Consider the following 25,430-nt stretch of genomic DNA (forward strand, 5'->3'; position numbering starts at 1 on the left):
GAGGGGAAAACATGTTTTTTTTAATTGAATAATCTAGCAATTGTAGCATCAATCTTAGATGGAGTAGAACGCTGGGTATGCATGTTTTTCCAAGAAAAAGTTCTTAAAAATGTCACAGGTCCTTCAAGCTGCTCTCCAGGTTAGAGAAAATATTTAAATACATAGATTTTAAAGCATCAGAGACAGGGAAATACTGATCATATGCAGAACTTGAATTAAACCAATCAGATGAAACCTTAAAGGGCCACTAAACCTAGGAAATAATGTTATATAATTCTGCACATAGTGCAGAATTATATAACATTAGCTTAGCTCCAGATTTCTTAAGTGAATAGTTAAAAAGATATCACGCAAAGAAAAAAGAACACCGCTCTTGGCTCTACTGAGCGGGTCTGTTTTCTTCTCCTAAGCGCATCTGGGCACGCTGTCTAATCATAGTCGGCTCGATCGCGCTATTAAAATCAATGTAACTCACTCCCGCTACCAGACCAGAGCGGGAGCGAGCTACATTGATTTTAATAGCGCGATCGGGCGCCCTGTGAATAGACAGCGTGCCCGTGATTTGCTTAGCAGAAGAAAACAGACCCGCTCAGTAGAGCCAGGAGCGGCGTTCTGTTTTCTTTGCGTGATATCTATTTCACTATTCACTTTAGAAATCTGGAGCTAAGCTAATGTTATATAATTCTGCACTATGTGCAGAATTATATAACATTATTTCCTAGGTTTAGTGGCCGTTTAATTCCTTTAGAAAAAGTAGAAATAGTTTGTGTCAAATATCATGGAGAGAGTCAGACTCAGGGGCTTCCCTTTCAGAGGCAGAAACAAAGGATTGGAAATGTTAGGTGAATAAGAAAACCTTCCACCTTATATTTGTCCAATACACTACAAAGTTTCTTATATTGTCAGCAACACCAGGGATTTGCACATAGAGAAAAGGTGGGTATAGGCTGTGTTGCATGATTAAAGAAGAAATATAGACAGCCATCAATAAATGCAACATTTTTCTTTCATGTAATTGGCAAGAGTCCATGAGCTAGTGACGTATGGGATATACATTCCTACCAGGAGGGGCAAAGTTTCCCAAACCTCAAAATGCCTATAAATACACCCCTCACCACACCCACAATTCAGTTTTACAAACTTTGCCTCCTATGGAGGTGGTGAAGTAAGTTTGTGCTAAGATTTCTACGTTGATATGCGCTTCTCAGCATTGTTGAAGCCTGATTCCTCTCAGAGTACAGCGAATGTCAGAGGGACGTGAAGGGAGTATCACTTATTGAATACGATGATTTCCCTAACGGGGGTCTATTTCATAGGTTCTCTGTTATCGGTCGTAGAGATTCATCTCCTACCTCCCTTTTCAGATCGACGATATACTCTCAATTTACCATTACCTCTACTGATAACTGCTTTAGTACTGGTTTGGCTATCTGCTATATGTGGATGGGTGTCTTTTGGTAAGTATGTTTTCATTACTTAAGACACTCTCAGCTATGGTTTGGCACCTTATGTATTTATATAAAGTTCTAAATATATATATTGTACTTATATTTGCCATGAGTCAGGTTCATGAATTTCCTTCTGCAGACTGTCAGTTTCATATTTGGGGAATATAAACATCTTTTAAATATGAAATTTATTTCTTACCTGGGGTTTAGTCTTTTTTTCAATTGACTACTTCTTACAAATTGCGGGCGGTATTAGGCCTGCGGGTGCGACAAATGTTAAACTTTATTGCGTCATTCTTGGCGCGAAATTTTTTTTGGCGCGGAAAAGTACGTCTATGACGCAAGTTCGTCACTTCCGGCGTCATACTTGACGCCGAGTCCTTTCACACTGTTGCGTCATTAGTGACGCAAGTGTGTCATTTCCGGTTATTTTTTTTGGCGCCAAAATTTTAGTTACGTTGTGCGTCATACTTGGCGCCAAACTTTTTTATTATTTCAATACCCCAATGATGTTTACCTCTTGCTTTTTTCTATCAGAGGGCTATGCTATTTGCATTTTTTCCAGTTCCTGAAACTGTCATATAAGGAAATAGATCATTTTACTTTATATGTTGTTTTTTATCTTACATTTTGCAAGATGTCTCAACCTGATCCTGCCTCAGAAGCTTCTACTGGAACATTGCTGCGTGACATCGGTTCAACCAAAGCTAAGTGCATTTGTTGTAAAATTGTAGAAATTATCTCGCCGAATGTCATTTGTAATAGTTATCATGATAAACTTTTACATGCAGATAGTGTATCCATTAGTAATAGTACATTGCCAGTTGCAGGTCCTTCAACTTCTAATGTGCATGATATACCTGTAAATTTTAAAGAATTTGTTTCTGATTCTATTTTGAAGTGCTTTGTCTGCATTTCCACCTTCAAATAAATGTAAAAGGTCTTTTAAAACTTCTAATTTGTTGATGAAATTTCAAATGACCGACAACATAATAATTTATCCTCTTCTGATGAGGATCTATCTGATTCAGAAGATCCTTCCTCAGACATTGACACTAACAAATCTACTTATTTATTTAAAATTGAGTATATGCGTTCTTTATTAAAAGAAGTGTTAATTACTTTGGATATTGAGGTAACTAGTCCTCTTGACGTTCAGTCTAATAAACATTTAAATGCTGTTTTTAAACCTCCTGTGGTTTCTCCAGGGGTTTTCCCTATTCCTGAGGCTATTTCTGATATGATTTCTAAAGGAATGGAATAAGCCAGGTACTTCTTTTATTCCTTCTTCAAGGTTTAAAAAATCGTATCCTTTACCAGCAAAATCTATAGAGTTTTGGGAAAAGATCCCCAGAGTTGATGGGGCTATTTCTACTCTTGCTAAAAGTACCACTATTCCTATGGAAGATAGTACTTCCTTTAAGGATCCTTTAGATAGGAAGCTTGAATCTTATCTAAGGAAGGCCTATTTATATTCAGGTCATCTTCTTAGACTTGCAATTTCTTTGGCTGATGTTGCGGCTGCATCCACTTTCTGGTTGGAGAATTTAGCGCAACAGGAATTGGATTCTGACTTATCTAGCATTATTCGCTTACTGCAATATGCTAATCATTTTATTTATGATGCTATTTTTGATATTATCAAAATTGATGTTAGATCCATGTTTTTAGCTATTTTAGCTAGTAGAGCTTTTGTGGCTTAAATCCTGGAATGCTGATATGACATCTAATTCTAGATTACTATCTCTTTCTTTCCAAGGTAATAATTTATTTGGGTCCCAGTTGGATTCTATTTTTTCAACTGTTACTGGGGGAAAGGGAGTTTTTCTGCCTCAGGATAAAAAACCTAAGGGTAAATCTAAGGCTTCTAACCGTTTTCGTTCCTTTCGTCAGAATAAGGAACAAAAATTCAATCCTTCCCCAAGGAATCTGCCTCCAATTGGAAGCCTTCCTCAAATTGGAATTAATCCAAGCCTTTTAGGAAACCAAAGTCAGCCCCTAAGTCCGCATGAAGGTGCGGCCCTCATTCCAGTTCAGCTGGTAGGGGCAGATTAAGGTTTTTCAAGGATATTTGGATAAAATCTGTTCAAAATCAATAGATTCAGGGCATTGTTGAAAAACAAGAGAACAAATCTTGGAAATTCAGCGCAACCCAATACAAAAGGTGAATACACAAATGGTGTGTATATATATATAGACAAAAAGAACAATAACAAAATGTCCGAGGTAAATGTGGATTGCTGTTAGCAAGTCCTATATAAACACAGGGTCGAGACAGATGATATGGTAAACAATAAGATGGTTGTCTCCTTACCGGAAATTACCTCAATCATATGAGGTAATGTATGATCATGTAAGGAGGATAAGTCGTCCCTTTCTCGGTCGGTAGTGGAGAAGAGCCTCTGTAATCTTTGGAGTAGGATGGTTTTAAAGTCCTTCTCTGCAGTCTTGTGTATGGTCTTTATCTTGTGGAAACTTCCAGAATTCTGTTGTTGATGTTCTTTTTATCTATATATAAATATATACACACCATTTGTGTATTCACCTTTTGTATTGGGTTGCGCTGAATTTCCAAGATTTGTTCTCTTGTTTTCTCATTACCTATTGTGTTAGAGGTACACATTATTTTTTGGCTCATGCTGCACCATACTATGTTCTATATCTAATCTTATATTCATTATATCCATATACTGATACAGATTACATATACACTTTCTGACCACAGAGAATCCATTTGTGGACTCCATCCAATTGAGCGCTGGTCATATCCCTTTGCTGCATATATATATGTGTGTATGTATATATATATTATGTGTGTGTGTTTATATAAATATATATTATGTGTGTATACTCTGTGTGTGTGTGTGTGTGTATATATATATATATATATATATATATATATATATATACTGTGTGTGTGTGTATATATATATATATATACAGTGGATATAAAAAGTCTACACACCCCTGTTAAAATGTCGGGTTTCTGTGATGTAAAAAAATGAGACAAAGATAAATCATTTCTGAACTTTATCCACCTTTAATGTGACCTATAAACTGTACAACTCTGAAATCTTTTAGGTAAAGGGAAATAAAAATAAAAAAATAAAATAATATGGTTGCATAAGTGTGAACAGCCTTAAACTAATACTTTATTGAAGCACCTTTTGATTTTATTACAGCACTCAGTCTTTTTAAGTAAGAGCTTTTCAGCATGGCACATTTTGACTTGGCAAGATTTGCCTACTCTTCTTTGCAAAAACACTCTAAATCTGTCAGATTGTGAGGGCATCTCCTGTGCACAGCCCTCTTCAGATCACCTCACAGATTTTGAATTGGATTCAGGTCTGGGCTCTGGCTGGGCCATCCCAAAACTGAGCTGATGACTTTCATGCATCTGTCAGGGAAATGCAGACGCATGCATGTGGCTAAAGGTGATTCTTCAAAATCATCACTTCCCTCATCGGGGATATCCCTATTGAGTGAAATGTTTAGAGGATCTGATCAAAAGGGGTAGAGTCAGACTATTCAACTTCTGAGGATTGTTATTCTAAGACTCAAGACCCACCCCCCCCTTCAATTTTAGGGTAAAAGCACATTCATTCCTTATTGTTGGAAATGTTAAACATTTTAAAGGCTTTACAAGAAGAGGATTATCCAACTTCTGACAAACCAGCTACTAAAAAGATATATACTTCCTTTAAGATGGTTCCTAAGCAGCCATCTACCTTCCTAGTTCCTGAATCCATTGCTGAACTAGTAACTAAGGAATGGGACAAACCAGGTATACCCATTGTTTCATCTGCCAAATCAAAACATTGTTTCCATTACCTCCTTCCAAGTTAAAAGTTTGGGAAACAGTCCCTAAAGTAGATGGGGCCATTTCTACTATAGCCAGACAGACCGCCATTCCTTTAGAGAATACTTTCTCTTTGAAAGACCACTTGAAGGTTGCCATAGGCAGTCTTTTCAGCTTGCATGCTATCTATTTCACCCAACTGCCAGTGTGCCTTGTGTAGATGCAGCTATCTCAGTTTGGTGAGTACCTATCCAAACTGATAGCAGGTGAAGTATCGATTTTAAAGCTTTTCCAAATGCAAACAGCCTTTTATGTAATGCAGCAGTGACGAGAATGCCATAAGCCCCTCTGGAACTTGCTAATTCTATCAAAAAATACCTTGAACAATCCAAATAAAGATGGAAGACCTTGCGAAAGAATACCCAAAATGAGGACCTTGTAAAGTGAATATCAGATACAAAGTAGTTACGGTATTATTATTGGTTATTTGTAGAGCGCCAACAGATTCCGCAGCGCTACAGTTGAGTCCTTTAGCAGAAAACTGAAAACAGACTATAACCAAAAGGTTAAAAATGATTCCTTCAATACTCCTGCTTATTAGGACTGAAGGAGGACAAAATAATAACTTGCTTCCAATAAAGTCAGAGACTATTTTATCAACAGTTCCCAAGATTATTCCATCATGATTAAATAAGGTATGACAGTATCACCTATAGTAGATACAATTCTAAACATCTCCTGCCTTGAGTACTTTAGTACATAGACTGCAGTACTGAATAACTATAGGGACAAATTGTAAAATACATATATATTAAAAGGTTTCACAATGTTAAATAGTGTACATAAGAGGGGAAAACATGTTTTTTTTAATTGAATAATCTAGCAATTGTAGCATCAATCTTAGATGGAGTAGAACGCTGGGTATGCATGTTTTTCCAAGAAAAAGTTCTTAAAAATGTCACAGGTCCTTCAAGCTGCTCTCCAGGTTAGAGAAAATATTTAAATACATAGATTTTAAAGCATCAGAGACAGGGAAATACTGATCATATGCAGAACTTGAATTAAACCAATCAGATGAAACCTTAAAGGGCCACTAAACCTAGGAAATAATGTTATATAATTCTGCACATAGTGCAGAATTATATAACATTAGCTTAGCTCCAGATTTCTTAAGTGAATAGTTAAAAAGATATCACGCAAAGAAAAAAGAACACCGCTCTTGGCTCTACTGAGCGGGTCTGTTTTCTTCTCCTAAGCGCATCTGGGCACGCTGTCTAATCATAGTCGGCTCGATCGCGCTATTAAAATCAATGTAACTCACTCCCGCTACCAGACCAGAGCGGGAGCGAGCTACATTGATTTTAATAGCGCGATCGGGCGCCCTGTGAATAGACAGCGTGCCCGTGATTTGCTTAGCAGAAGAAAACAGACCCGCTCAGTAGAGCCAGGAGCGGCGTTCTGTTTTCTTTGCGTGATATCTATTTCACTATTCACTTTAGAAATCTGGAGCTAAGCTAATGTTATATAATTCTGCACTATGTGCAGAATTATATAACATTATTTCCTAGGTTTAGTGGCCGTTTAATTCCTTTAGAAAAAGTAGAAATAGTTTGTGTCAAATATCATGGAGAGAGTCAGACTCAGGGGCTTCCCTTTCAGAGGCAGAAACAAAGGATTGGAAATGTTAGGTGAATAAGAAAACCTTCCACCTTATATTTGTCCAATACACTACAAAGTTTCTTATATTGTCAGCAACACCAGGGATTTGCACATAGAGAAAAGGTGGGTATAGGCTGTGTTGCATGATTAAAGAAGAAATATAGACAGCCATCAATAAATGCAACATTTTTCTTTCATGTAATTGGCAAGAGTCCATGAGCTAGTGACGTATGGGATATACATTCCTACCAGGAGGGGCAAAGTTTCCCAAACCTCAAAATGCCTATAAATACACCCCTCACCACACCCACAATTCAGTTTTACAAACTTTGCCTCCTATGGAGGTGGTGAAGTAAGTTTGTGCTAAGATTTCTACGTTGATATGCGCTTCTCAGCATTGTTGAAGCCTGATTCCTCTCAGAGTACAGCGAATGTCAGAGGGACGTGAAGGGAGTATCACTTATTGAATACGATGATTTCCCTAACGGGGGTCTATTTCATAGGTTCTCTGTTATCGGTCGTAGAGATTCATCTCCTACCTCCCTTTTCAGATCGACGATATACTCTCAATTTACCATTACCTCTACTGATAACTGCTTTAGTACTGGTTTGGCTATCTGCTATATGTGGATGGGTGTCTTTTGGTAAGTATGTTTTCATTACTTAAGACACTCTCAGCTATGGTTTGGCACCTTATGTATTTATATAAAGTTCTAAATATATATATTGTACTTATATTTGCCATGAGTCAGGTTCATGAATTTCCTTCTGCAGACTGTCAGTTTCATATTTGGGGAATATAAACATCTTTTAAATATGAAATTTATTTCTTACCTGGGGTTTAGTCTTTTTTTCAATTGACTACTTCTTACAAATTGCGGGCGGTATTAGGCCTGCGGGTGCGACAAATGTTAAACTTTATTGCGTCATTCTTGGCGCGAAATTTTTTTTGGCGCGGAAAAGTACGTCTATGACGCAAGTTCGTCACTTCCGGCGTCATACTTGACGCCGAGTCCTTTCACACTGTTGCGTCATTAGTGACGCAAGTGTGTCATTTCCGGTTATTTTTTTGGCGCCAAAATTTTAGTTACGTTGTGCGTCATACTTGGCGCCAAACTTTTTTATTATTTCAATACCCCAATGATGTTTACCTCTTGCTTTTTTCTATCAGAGGGCTATGCTATTTGCATTTTTTCCAGTTCCTGAAACTGTCATATAAGGAAATAGATCATTTTACTTTATATGTTGTTTTTTATCTTACATTTTGCAAGATGTCTCAACCTGATCCTGCCTCAGAAGCTTCTACTGGAACATTGCTGCGTGACATCGGTTCAACCAAAGCTAAGTGCATTTGTTGTAAAATTGTAGAAATTATCTCGCCGAATGTCATTTGTAATAGTTATCATGATAAACTTTTACATGCAGATAGTGTATCCATTAGTAATAGTACATTGCCAGTTGCAGGTCCTTCAACTTCTAATGTGCATGATATACCTGTAAATTTTAAAGAATTTGTTTCTGATTCTATTTTGAAGTGCTTTGTCTGCATTTCCACCTTCAAATAAATGTAAAAGGTCTTTTAAAACTTCTAATTTGTTGATGAAATTTCAAATGACCGACAACATAATAATTTATCCTCTTCTGATGAGGATCTATCTGATTCAGAAGATCCTTCCTCAGACATTGACACTAACAAATCTACTTATTTATTTAAAATTGAGTATATGCGTTCTTTATTAAAAGAAGTGTTAATTACTTTGGATATTGAGGTAACTAGTCCTCTTGACGTTCAGTCTAATAAACATTTAAATGCTGTTTTTAAACCTCCTGTGGTTTCTCCAGGGGTTTTCCCCTATTCCTGAGGCTATTTCTGATATGATTTCTAAAGGAATGGAATAAGCCAGGTACTTCTTTTATTCCTTCTTCAAGGTTTAAAAAATCGTATCCTTTACCAGCAAAATCTATAGAGTTTTGGGAAAAGATCCCCAGAGTTGATGGGGCTATTTCTACTCTTGCTAAAAGTACCACTATTCCTATGGAAGATAGTACTTCCTTTAAGGATCCTTTAGATAGGAAGCTTGAATCTTATCTAAGGAAGGCCTATTTATATTCAGGTCATCTTCTTAGACTTGCAATTTCTTTGGCTGATGTTGCGGCTGCATCCACTTTCTGGTTGGAGAATTTAGCGCAACAGGAATTGGATTCTGACTTATCTAGCATTATTCGCTTACTGCAATATGCTAATCATTTTATTTATGATGCTATTTTTGATATTATCAAAATTGATTTTAGATCCATGTTTTTAGCTATTTTAGCTAGTAGAGCTTTTGTGGCTTAAATCCTGGAATGCTGATATGACATCTAATTCTAGATTACTATCTCTTTCTTTCCAAGGTAATAATTTATTTGGGTCCCAGTTGGATTCTATTTTTTCAACTGTTACTGGGGGAAAGGGAGTTTTTCTGCCTCAGGATAAAAAACCTAAGGGTAAATCTAAGGCTTCTAACCGTTTTCGTTCCTTTCGTCAGAATAAGGAACAAAAATTCAATCCTTCCCCCAAGGAATCTGCCTCCAATTGGAAGCCTTCCTCAAATTGGAATTAATCCAAGCCTTTTAGGAAACCAAAGTCAGCCCCTAAGTCCGCATGAAGGTGCGGCCCTCATTCCAGTTCAGCTGGTAGGGGCAGATTAAGGTTTTTCAAGGATATTTGGATAAAATCTGTTCAAAATCAATAGATTCAGGGCATTGTCTCTCAAGGGTATTGAATAGGATTCAGAGTAAGACCTCCTGTGAGAAGATTTTTTCTCTCACGTATCCCAGTAAATCCAGTAAAAGCTCAGGCTTTCCTGAAGTGTGTTTCAGACCTGGAGTCTTCAGGGGTAATCATGCCAGTTCCTCTTCTGGAACAAGGTTTGGGGTTTTATTCAAATCTATTCATTGTCCCAAAGAAGGAAAATTTATTCAGACCAATTCTGGATCTGAAAATTTTGAATCGTTATGTAAGAGTACCAACTTTCAAGATGGTGACTATAAGGACTATTCTGCCTTTTTGTTCAGCAAGGACATTATATGTCCACAATAGATTTTCAGGATGCATACCTTCATATTCCAATTCATCCAGAACATTATCAGTTTCTCAGATTCTTTTTTCTAGACAAGCATTACCAATTTGTTGCTCTTCCATTTGGCATAGCAACAGCTTCAAGAATCTTTTTAAAGGTTCTGGGTGCCCTACTCTCAGTAATCAGAGAACAGGGTATTGCAGTGTTTCCTTATTTGGACGATATCTTGGTACTAGTTCAGTCTTTACGTTCTGCAGAATCTCACACAAATCAACTAGTGTTGTTTCTTCGGAAACATGGTTAGAGGATCAATTTACCAAAGAGTTTCTTGATTCCTCAGACAAAGGGTCACCTTTTTAGGCTTCCAGACAAGAGACGTTTAAAATTGGTTGCAGCCTGCCGGCACCTTCAGTCTCAGTCATTCCCTTCAGTGGCTATGTGCATGGAAGTTTTAGGTCTCATGACTGCAGCATCGGATGCGATCCCCTTTGCTCGTTTTCACATGAGACCTCTTCAGCTTTGTATGCTGAATCAATGGTGCAGGGATTATACAAAGATATCACAATTATTATCCTTAAATCCCAATGTCAACACTCTCTGACATGGTGGATAGATCACCATCGTTTAGTTCAAGGGGCTTCTTTTGTTCGGCCAACCTGGACAGTGATCACAACAGATGCGAGTCTCTCAGGTTGGGGAGCTGTTTGGGGATCTCTGACAGCACAAGGGGTTTGGAAATCTCAAGAGGCGAGATTACCATTAAATATTTTAGAACTCCGTGCAATACTCAGAGCTCTTCAGTTTTGGCCTCTGTTAAGAGAGAACCGTTCATTTGTTTTCAGACAGACAATATCACAGCAGTGGCATATGTCAATTATCAGGTTGGGACTCACAGTCCCCAAGCTATAAAAGAAGTATCTCAAATACTTGTTTGGGCGGAATCCAGCTCCTGTCTAATCTCTGCGGTGCATATCCCAGGTGTAGACAATTGGGAAGCGGATTATCTCAGCCACCAGACTTTACATCCAGGGGAGTGGTCCCTCCATCCAGATGTGTTTTCTCAGTTTGTTCAGATGTGGGGTCTTCCAGAGATAGATCTCATTGCCTCTCATCTAAACAAGAATCTTCCCAGATACCTGTCCAGGTCCAGGGATGTTCAGGCGGAAGCAGTGGATGCGCTGACACTTCCTTGGTATTATCATCCTGCTTACATCTTCCCGCCTCTAGTTCTCCTTCCAAGAATGATTTCCAAAATCATCATGGAACAATCATTTGTGTTGCTGGTGGCGCCAGCATGGCCACACAGGTTTTGGTATGCGGATCTGGTTCGGATGTCCAGTTGCCCGCCTTGGCCACTTCCGTTACGGCCAGACCTACTATCTCAAGGTCCATTTTTCCATCAGGATCTCAAATCATTAAATTTGAAAGTATGGAAATTGAACTCTTAGTTCTAAGTCATAGAGGTTTCTCTGACTCCGTGATTAATACTATGTTACAAGCTCGTAAATCTGTCTCTAGAAAGATTTATTATAAAGTTTGGAAGACTTACATTTCATTGTGTTCTTCTCATAAATGTTCTTGGCATTCTTTTAGAATTCCTAGAATTTTACAGTTTCTTCAGGATGGTTTGGATAAGGTTTTGTCTGCAAGTTCCTTGATAGAAAGATTGCTATACTTCCTGATATACACTGTTTTTTACAGGCTTTAGTTCGTATTAAGCCTGTCATTAAATCAATTTCTCCTCCTTGGAGTCTTAATTTGGTTCTTTACAGGCTCCTCCATTTGAGCCTATGCATTCTTTGGGCATTAAACTACTTTCTTGGAAAGTGTTGTTCCTTTTGGCCATCTCTTCTGCTAGAAGAGTTTCTGAGCTATCTGCTCTTTCTTGTGAATCTCCTTTTCTGATTTTTCATCAGGATAAGGCGGTTTTGCAGACTTCTTTTGAATTTTTACCTAAGGTTGTGAATTCTAACAACATTAGTAGAGAAATTGTTGTCCCTTCCTTGTCTCCTAATCCTAAGAATCCTTTGGAAAGATCCTTACATTCTTTGGATGTGGTGAGAGCTTTGAAATATTATGTTGAAGCTACTAAAGATTTCAGGAAGACTTCTAGTCTATTTGTTATATTTTCCTAGGAAAGGTCAGAAGGCCTCTACTATTTCCTTGGCCTCTTGGTTAAAGCTTTTGATTCATCAAGCTTATTTGGAGTCGGGTCAAGCCCCGCCTCAGAGAATTACAGCTCATTCTACTAGATCAGTCTCCACTTCGTGGCTTTTAAGAATGAAGCTTCAGTTGATCAGATTTGCAAAGCAGCAACTTGGTCCTCTTTGCATACATTTACTAAATTCTACCGTTTTGATGTATTTGCTTCTTCGGAAGCAGTTTTTGGTAGAAAGTTCTTCAGGCAGCTGTTTCAGTTTGATTCTTCTGCTTTTGATTTAAGTTTTTTCTTTCAAATGGAAATAAACTTATTTTTTTGGGTTGTGGACTAATTTTTTCAGCGGTATATGGCTGTTTTTATTTTATTCCCTCCCTCTCTAGTGACTCTTGAGTGGAAGACTCCACATCTTGGGTATTGATATCCCATATGTCACTAGCTCATGGACTCTTGCCAATTACATGAAAGAAAACATAATTTATGTAAGAACTTACCTGATAAATTCATTTCTTTCATATTGGCAAGAGTCCATGAGGCCCATCCTTTTTATGGTGGTTATGATTTTTTGTATAAAGCACAATTATTTCCAAATTTCCTTTGTTGATGCTTTCTACTCCTTTCTTTATCACCCCACTGCTTGGCTATTCGTTAAACTGAATTGTGGGTGTGGTGAGGGGTGTATTTATAGGCATTTTGAGGTTTGGGAAACTTTGCCCCTCCTGGTAGGATTGTATATCCCATATGTCACTAGCTCATGGACTCTTGCCAATATGAAAGAAATGAATTTATCAGGTAAGTTCTTACATAAATTATGTTTTCTCACACAGACCTCACAGCAACAAGCAGTCCTACAGACTCTCTACAAACATACACTTAAAGATCCCTTTCTACAAACATTTGAAGGTAATTCATCTATCTCCAATCAATGAGTGCATTTTTTTTTTATATCTGTTGGGCTAATTTGGAATTGGTTTTTAATATTCCCCTCTCCCAGCAACACCTCCCCCCCTCACACACGCCTCTACCCTTATCAACAGGAAGTCTTACCTTTAAAACTCTCTTTCTCACACAGACCTCACAGCAACAAGCAATCCTACAGACTCTCTACAAACATACACTTAAAGATCCCTTTCTGCACACACTTGCCCACCAAGCCTCCCTCCACCTCCCACCCTGGTGTTTACCTTAATATATAAACTCCTAACAGCAATTAGGTGCAGCTGTCACTAATGATCCAGGATAGACACTACGTCACACTCAGCCTCTGAACTGACACTTTCATATTACACTTTTCCAACCCTCATTTACTCACCAAACATTTCACTCCCTCTCCGTTTACACTGCCTTATATCAAACATATTTCCCTTCTCCCTCACCTTTTGTGTCCATTCCCTCTCCTTTAGATTGTAAGCTTGAGAGCCTCTCTACCTGTAGGCCACTTTGTATTTAAAGTGAACTACTACTGATTGTGCTCAAGGGCAGGGCATTCCTCTCCTTTTGTATAACTCAATTATTGCACCTGCAACTGTAATGTACCCCAATATTGTATTTGTTTGTGTGTTTAATGCATCCCTGTAATGTTCCATTATTTCTTGTATAGCGCTACGTAATCTGCTGGCGTTTTATAAATGCCTGTTAATAATAATAAAAATAATAATATATATATATATATCCATTTGGAAATCAGAAAAATATCCTTGTTGAAGACCCCGCCAAGGCTATATTAAAATCCCGGGTGCGTGCAAGAAGATACCCTCAGACGTGGCCCGTGACGTCCCTCACCTAAGACATCATGGAAATATGGCGGCCCCCCACAAAGAAACCGTAGGGACGGGTTCCTATCACCATAACAATGACTGAAGTCAAAAGCATAATGGCTTTTTTCAAGCTGAGTCGGATACAAGACTTCAAGGTAAGCCAGAAGAGAGAAAAAATAGTTACTGCCCGTGTAGGAATGAAGAAGAACAAAGGAGAGGCTGGACAGAAGGAGGAGGGGTGAGGTTCCATAGCTAGTTTTTTTTAGGTAACTAGGGGAGTGGATAGTTCTGTCCACGCCTCTCTGGAGAGGGGGTCTCACTGATATTACCAGGGGGTCAAGATATAGTAAATCTATTAAATATACAAATAATCTAAAAAGAATGGTAACAGTGGCACAAATAAATAAATATATATATATATATATATATATATAAACATGTAGAAGAAAGCGCACTCCAAGGGATCCTTAACCAGGCACTTTTATTAAGTGAACATTTTCGGAGAAATATAATCCGAAAACTTTTTTGGTCCCTTGGAGTGCGCTTTCTTCTACATGTTTATTTGCCTGCTTTGCTGCACCCAGGGCATTGGATCATTTGTTTGCTTGGAGTGCAATCCTCTACTGATTTATATATATATACAGTATATATATATATATATATATATATATATGTGTGTGTGTATATGTGTTAAAAAAAAAAAAAAAAGAGAAAGAATATGGACCAATCCTAAAGGTGAACATGACCCTACAGTATGGTCCTGGATAGCGCTAATGCAAACTAAATAGAATAAATATATAAAACAGCTACAGTCTAGTTAAAAACAGATGTGAGTCTACAATGAAGGTAATCACAAATATAAAGTTACAATGTGAAGACTCTGAAGATGCTACAATGTAAAAATAGATGCGATACTGTGCCCCTTAAGCATCTGATACCTCATATAGTATTGAGGTTCTATAGTGTGAGTTTAACTCATATGGGATTTACCTTCTGTGTATCTGTTTTGTTGTAATAAACTGTTTTACACTATGTCCTGTTTATGATGTTCCCTTTTTTCTACATATGATCGTCTGGTGAGATTGAAGTTTCTATGTACCTCCAACTCCATTCTTTGTTTGCGAATGTGGGAAGGAATTCCCTCTCACTTACATGCATCTTCCTTACCTCATACGACTGAGGTTTGTAAGTAGCCTATGTGCTCATTTGTTTATGATCATTTTGTAGAAGATTGTGCCTCTGGATAGATTTGTTTTTATTGTTGCTAGTATCCTTTGGGACAATATTGATTGTGTTATGGACTATCATTTTGTGAATTTTATCTGTTAGCGCTGTGTATACACCCTCATACACACACACACACACACATATATATATAAATCTCCTATGTGTATCTGCACTCCCAATTCAATCAGGTCATCAACCAGGGTGCAAAGTCAGTATATCCACAGGTTTCTTCAATCAAGGACTGCACTCGCTGGATTTAGGTAAAATATAAATTATTTATAATATGGTGACATTTTGGGGTTCGCAGACCCCTTCGTTTGGTCTGAGGAAGGGGTCTGCGAACCCCTTAAACGTCACTATATAATAATTTATATTTTACCTAAATCCAGCGAGTGCAGTTCTTGATTGATATTATATATATATATATATATATAAAATATAAATATAAAACAAATGAATGGCCAGAAAAAAAGGAATACAATCATTTAAGAAAAAGATACATTTATGGAAAATGTCTGTGTACAATGTGAAAAATGATTTCTAGAGTGAAAAAAATTTCTTAGAATGTCAAACAATGCAAATATTTGTATTTGTTAAGTGTCCTATGTGGATCTTGAAAGGATCTTCAGATCTAGTGTATGTGGACCTAAAAGAAAAAGAGTATAAACATAGTGCAAACTACAAATGTAAAGTGTCCCCAAATCATAAAATTAGGCTTACCCCAATGATGTGTTAATATAAGAAAACTCAAGCAGAATATCTGTAGTCAACGTGTTTCGTCCATAAACAGAGCCTTTCTTAAGACATAGCTGCTGTTATGTCATTTAAATAGTGAGTATCAACCAAAAGGGTACTTCCGGTAATGATTGCCCGCCAAAAAATGTATTATTTGTATATAGTGACATTCTATCAGTTTCAAAAATAGCTGACCCCAGGATGTTAAACGCCATAGTAGCTTCCTGTATCTGTTCCGGTTACTTCACTGCCTGTGTTCTGGCAGATCAGCCAATTCCTCAGATTAGCCAATCACGTCACTTCCGGTGGCGTGGAATCAGCTGTTTGACCGCAAATTCACTCACTGCTCATGCTGTCCAACGCGTCACCGCATTCCAATCACCGTAAGTGTCTTAGATCAGCCAAGTCTGACCACAAATTCACTTACTGCGCATGTACTCCATTGCAGGTAGCGAATTGCGACAACGGAACTGCTTGTTAACCAGTGTTAACTGCACTTTTTTTTTGCCTCTGTCTGAGGGGTTCAAGGGGGGCGCCCCGCTAAACCTATGTCATCCACCCCAAGTGAACCTCGGGGAATGAGGTTTCGCCCCCCCCCTTTAACCCCCTATTCGGAGGCAAAAAAGATAGTGAAGATGCTGGAATTACAGTGCAGCATATATATGTTGTATTAACAACACATTGACGTATGACAATTGGAATGCGGTGATGCTGTGGACCTGCATTTGCGGTGCATGAATTTGCGGTCAAACAGCTGATTCCACATCACCGGAAGTGACCTGATTGGCTAATCTGGGGAATTGGCTGATCTGCCAGAACACGTCAATATAACTTCCGGTTCACTGAAAATATATCCTTTCCGGTTATGGAGTATGGAATTCTGGAATGTGTAGTCTGGGAAGCTACAATATATAATACATACACTCACCGGCCACTTTATTAGGTTCATCTGTTCAATTGCTTGGTAACACAAATTGCTAATCAGCCAATCAAATGGCAGCAACTCAATGCATTTAGGCATCTAGACGTGATGAAGACGACTTGCTGAAGTTGGAGCATCAGAATGGGGAAGAAAGGGGATTTAAGTGACTTTGAACGTGGCATGGTTGTTGGTGCCAGACGGGCTGGTCTGAGTATTTCAAAAACTGCTGATCTACTAGGATTTTCAAGCACAACTATCTCTAGTGTTTACAGACAATGGTCCAAAAAAGAAAATATCCATTGAGCGACAGTTGTGTGGACGACAATGCCTTGTTAATGTCAGAGGAGAATGGCAGACTGGTACGAGATAATAGAATGGCAACAGTAACTCAAATAACCACTTGTTACAATCAAGGTATTCTATGAACACACAACACATTGAACCTTGAAACAGATGGACTACAGCAGCCGAAGACCACACTGGGTGCCACTCCTGTCAGCTAAGAACAGGAAACTGAGGCTACAATTCACACAGGCTCACCAAAATTAGACAATAGAAGATTGGAAAAACGTTGCCAGGTCTGATGAGTCTCGATTTCAGCTGCGACATTCAGATGGTTGGGTCAGAATTTGGTTCATGGATCCATCCTGCCTAGTATCAATGGTTCAGGCTGCTGGTGGTGGTGTAATGGTGTAGGGGATATTTTCTTGGCACACTTTGAGCCCCTTAGTACCAATTGAGCATTGTTTAAACGCCACAACCTACTAGTATTGAGTATTGTTGCTGACCATGTCCATTCCTTTATGACTACAGTGTTTTCATCTTCTGATAGCTACTTCCAGCAGGATAATGAACCATGTCACAAAGCTCAAAAATCTCAAACTGGTTTCTTGAACATGGCAATGAGTTAACTGTACTCCAATGGCCTATACAGTCACCAGATCTCAATCCAATAGAGCACCTTTGAGATGTGGTGAAACGGCAGATTTGCATCATGGATGTGCCGGCGATAAATCTGCAGCAACTACGTGATGCTATCATGTCAATATGGACCAAAATGTCTGAGGAATGTTTCCAACACCTTGTTGAATATATGCCATGAAGAATTAAAGGGACACTGAACCCAATTTTTTTCTTTTGTAATTCAGAAAGAGCATGCAATTTTTTTTTTTATAATATTTTATTTAGATCCCGTTCAGAATACATTTTCGTTCAACACAGTGAACTAATTTAGACAAGAACAAACATTATGAGAACCTAAAAAATGCATAATAAACAAAATAATTTGAGCCTTATATCCTCAGACAGATTTGATTCTCATGCAAAAAGAAAAAAGGAAAAATGAATAAGTACATTTTACATATTCTGAGTTGGGTTTTTTCTCTTTTTTTTCCCCTCTGTTCCCTTGCCTTATCCTACTTCTAACCAAAAAAGGGGGGAGAAAAGAAAAAAAAAAAAAAAAAAAGGGGGGGGAGAGTTATTATGTTACCACATGCCAAGCGTGACCAATTCTGAGTTCTTGAAGGGGTAAATCAGGAACTCAACTTCACTGGGTGGTAAATCTTTGATAAAAAGTGACCATTTCAAGAATAGTTTTCTAATATCTTGCTCGTTATCTGAATCTGTATCAATTTGTTCCAAAATGTATTGTTTTTTTAAATAATTCTTAGTTTCGGCTATGCTAGGGGTTGTTCTCTGTTTCCATTTTCTAAAGATAAGATGTCTTGCTGCTACTAAGGTCATGTTAATAATTTTCTTATTGTTTCCTTCTTTGTTACTAGAATTATGGAATAGAAAAACTATTGTTTTTAGTGAAAGGATTATGCGGGAGGGAGCTAATATTTTATTCAGCCAGAATTGAATCTTTTTTTGGGCAGGCCCATAACATGTGCTGAAGATCTGCCATTGGAAGAGAACATTTTGGACAAGAAATGAAGCTATTATTCCCACATCTGGATCCCTTTTCTGGGGTAAAATAGGTCATGTACAACAATTTAAGATGGGATTCCCTCCAGGAGGAGGAGAGGGTGACACGAGCAGTCTCTTGAATTGATAAGTAAAATAATGGAGGTTCCAAAGGTTGTTTAATCAATGTGACCCACTTGTTCTGAATTGTTTCAACATTTTTTGCACCCTTTATAGATACCAGCATATGGTATCCAGGGGCAATTGACATGCGTCCCGCTTTGGCGGTAGCAAGCCAATTCCCGGCACTCTCTAGGGACCAGTTCCAACCATAGTCGTACGTGAGTTTAAGGGCATAATGTCTTGCCTGAAGATATGCAAAAAAATTCTTATGTGGTATATTAAATTCTGATCTGAGAAATTCAAATGATTTAACACATCTTCTTTCAAAGTCAAGAATCTGATATATATTAGTGAGACCTAGTGTTTTCCATTCCCTATATACTCCTGCCTGTATTCCGGCTTCAAACTGAGGATTACCCATAAATGGGATAAACCTAGAGACATGGTACTCCACGTTTAATAAAGTACAAAACTTTTTCCAGGCAAGAATAGGATTATATATGGACTTTAACTTCTTTATTTCAGTCGGAATCTGGTTAGCATCAGTATGTATAAGTGCTATTGGGTATAGAGGATAAATTATATTTTTTTCCAAGTCATTGTCTGTTACATAATTCTTTAAATATACCCAGTCAATAACCGTGCGAACCAGAAAAGCTAGGTTATATGCCCGTATATCTGGAAGAGCGAGACCACCGTATTTCAAGGGAAGCGATAGTTTAAAAAGAGAAATCCTGGGTTTTCTACTCTGCCATATGAATGATCTAAGAATAGAATTAAGAAGATCAATGTCTTTTCGTTAAGAGCATGCAATTTTAAGCAACTTTCTAATTTACTCCTATTATCAATTTTTCTTCGTTCTCTTGCTATCATTATTTGAAAAAGAAGGCATCTAAGCTTTTTTTTGGTTTCAGTACTCTGGACAGCATTTTTTTATTGGTGGATGAATTTATCCACCAATCAGCAAGGACAACCCAGGTTGTTCACCAAAAATGGGCCGGCATCTAAACTTACATTCTTGCATTTCAAATAAAGATACCAAGAGAATGAAGAACATTTGATAATAGGAGTAATTGCTTAAAATTTCATGCTCAATCTGAATCACGAAACAAAATTTTTGGGTACAGTGTCCCTTTAAGTCAGTTCTAAAGGCAAAAGGGGGTCCAACCCAGTACTAGCAAGGTGTACCCAATAAAGTGGCCGGTGAGTGTATATCGGTAGCTCAATCTCAAAAATGTAGTAAAAAAATAATTTGCATACTGTACATTTTAAAGATTTTCATGGTAGTTATGATACAAGTTTTAGAGATATGGGTTTATGTAAAATACCAAGGCATTGGAGAGGTGGGGATTTTGAGAAGGGGTTGTTATATGCTGAATCCGAATGGATTTTAATCTAGATTGTGTTTAAATGCCCACACAAAATTGTTCCAATTATTGTGATATAAGTATATGAGGTTTGTTAAGACATATTATTCTGCTTATTGTGATTTAAATATATGGGGATTGTTAAGGCATATTGATTATATGTATTGCAGACCTCCCAACTATCCCTACTTGAGAGGGACAGTCCCTGTTTCTGAGCCTAGTCCCCTTGAGACAGCCATAATGTCCCTCTTTACAGAATTTCCTTTCGCCCCACCCAACACGGTTGCACCTACAAACTGGGCTCCTATCAACCTCCTGTGTCCCTCATTTTCATCCACAAATGTTGGGAGGTATGATTGTAACATACTAATTCTCAAAATGTGGATTATGACGCTTACTATTATTATGGCAAAACATATTTTGTATCTGTTTTTTATTAATACATTATTTGTTTTATTTTGTTTTACTATTAATATATAGATTTTATTGTATATTGAGATAAATTACATTTAGTAGTTGTTATATTCTATATTTATATTTTCTCTTTTAATATGATGGATGTCTTTGATATTGATATCTTTTGAGAAAAATCGTGCGTTTGAGATTTTTTAGATTTTTTTAATTTTTGGTGTATACATTATTATTGTGAATACATTTGTTAATATCTTACACATTTTCTCATTCAACTTATTACACATTATTTTTTTTCCATTAATTATTTTATTTGTTGATCTGTTTTTATACAATATATGTAAATTAAAAAAAAATTGTAAATAATTTTTTAATACTTTCTAATATATTTTATCATCGAGATTGAGCTAGATTTGTATAGCTATCCAATATTACCAATATATGTATTATATATTGTAGCTTCCTGGCAGTAATGTAACCGGAACAGATACAGGAAGCTACTATGGTGTTTTAACATCCTGGGGTATCAGTCAGCTATTTTTGACACTGATAGTGTAGGTATATATTGATAATAAAAAAAATTTGGCAGACAACCATTATTGGAAGTACGCTGTTATTAGTTGGAACTCACTATTTAAATGACATTACACTCAGAAGATATCAGTCTTGAGAAAGGCACTGTCTAGGGCCAAAACGTATTGACTATAGATATTCTGCTCGAGTTTTCTTATATTAGGACATCATTGGGGTCTAGTAAGCCTGAGAGATTTTCCATATATTTATCATTTTCTTGAATGATTGGGTTCATTTTTTTTCTGGTCATTTATTTTATATATACATGTATGTATATTTTTATTTGTGTCACTGTTACCATTCTTATTAGAGTATATGTACATTGGATAATTTATTTTTTATATCTGGTATCTTGTTCACACTTTAAGATCAGATTAAGAGGTCTTTTGGGAGCGTGCATGTTTCCATTTGGTGCTTTAATATTAGACACTGTACTATATAGTCACTGGAGGTGCCATCTGGCAGATTTAGTTTATTTCATACTTCCCAAAGGACAACCTCCTCTTCAACTCAGCATTCAGGGTCACCCAAGACTTCTTGGAAAATGAACATTGTCAGGTTAAAGGCTAAGTAGAACACTTCATGTATGCATAATGGTGCGGCCCCCATTCTAGAGGTGAATCTGGTAGGGGGCAAATTGAACTTGTTTCTGGAGGCTTGGGAGAAGTCTGTGATGGACCTTTGGGTGTTACAGATTTTTTAGGGGTACTAAATAAGTTTTAATTTCTGTCCTCCTCATGGGAGATTTCTCCTATCACAAGTTACCAGAGATCCATTAAAGGTCAAATACTTTTTGAAGTGTGTTTCAGAGTTGGAAGAAAAAGGGGTGATTACCATGGTTCCAACCTCTTTATTGTACAAAAGAAAGAGGGTACATTTTGCCCCGATTCTGGATCTCAAAACCGTAACCAAATTTCTGAAAGCCACAACTTTCAAGATGGAGACTATTCCCACTATACTTCTATTAGGGCAAGAGAGACAGTATAAAGCCACAAACAACCAGCGAATCTCCAGGCACTTCAAAGTAAGATTTATTATGGAGTAAAAAGTAAGGTTAAAATTATCATGATTTCAGCATGTATGCGTCTTACGCGTTTCGGCAAACACTGCCTTAATCATAGACATACTGAAAGCGTAGCTGTCAGCACTTCAATAGCCAAAACCCCACTTAACAGTCAATGGATGCTGAAATCTTAACCCCTAAACTGCCACTCCTAGACCCCGCCGCAACTATATTAAACATGTTAACCCCACTCTAATAAACTTATTAACCTCTAAAACGCCACTCCCGGACCCCGCCGCCACCTATATTAAACTTATTAACCCCTAATCTGCCCCGCTATACTGCCGCCATCTATATTAAACTAATTAACCCCGAAACCTAAGCCTAACACTAACCCTAACACCCCCTAACTTAAATATTATTTTAATAAATCTAAATAAAAATTACTCTTAGCAACTAAATTAATCCTATTTAAAACTAAATACTTACCTATAAAATAAACCCTAATATAGCTACAATATAACTAATAATTATATTGTAGCTATTTTAGGATTTATTTTTATTTTACAGGCAACTTTGTATTTATTTTAACTAGGTACAATAGTTATTAAATAGTTATTAACTATTTAATAACTACCTAGCTAAAATAAATCCAAAATTACCTGTAAAATAAATCCTAACCTAAGTTACAATTAAACCTAACACTACACTATCATTAAACAAATTAAATAAATTACCTACAAGTAGCTACAATTATATACAATTAAATAAACTAACTAAAGTACAAAAAAAAGAAACACTAAATTACTACCCTATACTACATTACAAAGTAACCAGCTCTTTTACCAGCCCTTAAAAGGGCTTTTTGCGGGGCATGCCCCAAAGTAATCAGCTCTTTTGCCTGTAAAAAAAAATACAACCCCCCCACCAACATTAAAACCCACCGCCCACATACCCCTACTCTAACCCAAACCCCCCTTAAATAAACCTAACACTACCCCCCTGAAGTTCTCCCTACCTTGAGTCGTGTTCACCCAGACGGGCCGAAGTCTTCATCCAAGGGGCGCTGAAGATGTCTTCCATCCGATAGAAGTCTTCATCCAAGGGGTGCTGAAGAGGTCTTCCATCCGATAGAAGTCTTCATCCAGTCGGCGTCTTCAATCTTCATCCATCCGGAGCAGAGCTGAGCCATCTTCAAAGCAGCCGACACAGAGCCATCCTTCTTCGCCGACGCCTACTCGCCGAATTAATATTCCTTTAAGTGATGTCATCCAAGATGGCATCCCTAGAATTCCGATTGGCTGATAGGATTCTATCAGCCAATCGGAATTAAGGTAGGAAAAATCTGATTGGCTGATTCAATTTTTATTTTATTAGGGGGCTTAGATTAGGTGTAATTAGTTTAAAATTCTTGTAATCTTTTTTATTTTCTGTAATTTAGTGGTTTTTTTTGTACTTTAGTTTATTTAATTGTATTTAATTGTAGCTACTTGTAGTTAATTAATTTAATTTATTTAATGATAGTGTAGTGTTAGGTTTAATTGTAACTTAGGTTAGGATTTATTTTACAGGTAATTTTGGATTTATTTTAGCTAGGTGGTTATTAAATAGTTAATAACTATTTAATAACTATTGTACCTAGTTAAAATAAATACAACGTTGCCTGTAAAATAAACATAAATCCTAAGATAGCTACAATGTAATTATTAATTACATTGTAGCTATCTTAGGGTTTATTTTATAGATAAGTATTTAGTTTTAAATAGGATTAATTTAGTTAATAAGAGTAATTTTTATTTAGATTTATTAAAATAATATTTAAGTTAGGGGGTGTTAGGGTTAGTGTTAGACTTAGGTTTAGGGGTTAATTAGTTTAATATAGATGGCGGCGGTATAGGGGGGGCAGGATAGGGGTTAATAAATTTATTATAGGTGGCGACAGTGTAGGGGGGGCAGATTAGGGGTTAATAAGTTTAATATAGGTGGTGGTGTGGGGTCCGGGAGCAGCGGTTTAGGGGTTAAACAATTTATTTAGTTGCGGCGGGGTATGGGATCGGCAGGATAGGGGTTAATAAATTTATTATAGGTGGCGGTGGTATAGGGGGGCAGGATAGGGGTTAATAGGTATTATGTAGGTGGCGGCGGGGTCCGGGAGCGGGGGTTTAGGGGTTAACATATTTATTATAGTTGCGGCGGGGTCCGGGAGTGGCGGTTTAGGGGTTAATAAGTTTATTGGAGTGGCAGTGGGCTCCGGGAGCGGCGGTTTAGGGGGTAAGACATTTAGTTGCAGAGGTGTAGGGGGGGCAGATTAGGGGTGTTTAGACTCTGGGTACATGTTAGGGTGTTAGGTGTAGACAGCTCCCATAGGAATCAATGGGATGTCGGGCAGCAGCGAACATGAACTTTCGCTATGGTCAGACTCCCATTGAAAACCAGGTACGCTGGGCCAGAAAAGTGCAGAGCGTACCTGGTAGTCATTTGATAACTTCCAAAAGTAGTCAGATTGTGCCGAACTTGCATTCGGAACATCTGGAGTGACGTAAGAATCGATCTGTGTAGGACTGAGTCCGGCGGATCGAAGCTTACGTCACTATATTCTACTTTTGCCGGTCTGTAGGGCTTGATAACTTAGGCGAATCAGCCTCGCCACAAATACGCTGCGGAATTCCAGTGTATTTGAGGTTGACGGCTTGATAACTAGAGGCCCTTGTGTAGGGTTCCCATCTGCTCCCGCCCAAGTGCACACACGCGCACCGTGCGCGCCCCCGCAAGCAATCCTGCCCTCCTCCTTTACCGATGGCCGCCCACCCACCTCCCTGCATCAGCTCCCACCCACCAAAGATCACAGCCATTGATGGCCGATGCAGAGAGGGCCTATTAAGAGGAGTTTAGTACTAACCTTTGGTGGCTCCCGTCTGCCTGTCACAGCTCAGCGAGTCCTTCCCTTGCTGCAGTACAGCTGACTGCTGTAGGAGGATTAAGCTATCTGTCTGACACCCCTCCCCCTCTACAGGCTCCCGTGCAAATACACAGTGCCTTCACAGCCTGTAGAGGGGTATGTCAGGCATCTAGACTCTACCGCACGTGTGGTTAAAAAAAAATATATATTTTTTTTTAAAAAATACAGTCTGGCTTGGAGCTTTTTTTAGCTGAGTAATTAAATATAATTTTTCCAATAGGGGGGCTATTGGAAAAATTCTATTTATTCAGCCAAAAAAATTCTTCTTCTTTTGTCTCTGAGGGGTTCACGTGTGCTTGTGCGCCCATGGGGGAGCCTCCAC

This window comes from Bombina bombina, chromosome 1 (assembly GCF_027579735.1).
Source record: "Bombina bombina isolate aBomBom1 chromosome 1, aBomBom1.pri, whole genome shotgun sequence".
Classification (NCBI taxonomy): domain Eukaryota; kingdom Metazoa; phylum Chordata; class Amphibia; order Anura; family Bombinatoridae; genus Bombina; species Bombina bombina.